The sequence below is a fragment of the Rhincodon typus genome, unplaced genomic scaffold (genome assembly GCF_021869965.1).
Source record: "Rhincodon typus isolate 14 unplaced genomic scaffold, sRhiTyp1.1 hic_rhity00005039, whole genome shotgun sequence".
Classification (NCBI taxonomy): Eukaryota; Metazoa; Chordata; class Chondrichthyes; order Orectolobiformes; family Rhincodontidae; genus Rhincodon; species Rhincodon typus.
In genome coordinates, this window is record NW_025970677.1 from 4,855 (window position 1) to 5,247 (window position 393).

General features: G+C 60.8%; 1 protein-coding gene across 1 annotated transcript in view; it reads right to left on the reverse strand.

The window, feature by feature from the left end:
* bcl3 (BCL3 transcription coactivator) overlaps positions 1-393 on the reverse strand; it is a gene marked incomplete at its 5' end in the record, with an annotated part of 10,938 nt that overhangs the window by 4,499 nt on the left and 6,046 nt on the right. The gene's annotated exons all lie outside the window — the stretch shown is intronic.

A 393-nucleotide genomic window follows, 5' to 3' on the forward strand; every position in this document is an offset into this window, starting at 1 on the left:
GTCCCCCTCTCACACTCCCTCACTCTCCCTCTGTCCCCCTCTCACAATCCCACGCTCTCCCTCCGTCCCCCCTCACAATCCCGCACTCTCCCTCCATACCCCTCTCACATTCCCTCGCTTTCCCTCCCTCGCTCTCTCACACTCCATCATTCTCTTACACTCCCTCGCTCCCTCTCTCACACTCCCTCCTCATGGCACACTCTCTCCCCTCTCCTCCTTTCTCCCTCTTTCCTGCCTCCACATCTCATACTCCCTCACTCTCCACCCTGCTCCACCTCTCACACTCCCTTCCTCTCCCTCTCTCCTGCTGTTCCTCTCTGTTGGAGGGTCAACATTGAGGGAGCGCCGCACTGTCGGAGGGTCAGCGCTGAGGGAGCGCCGCACTGTCGGAGG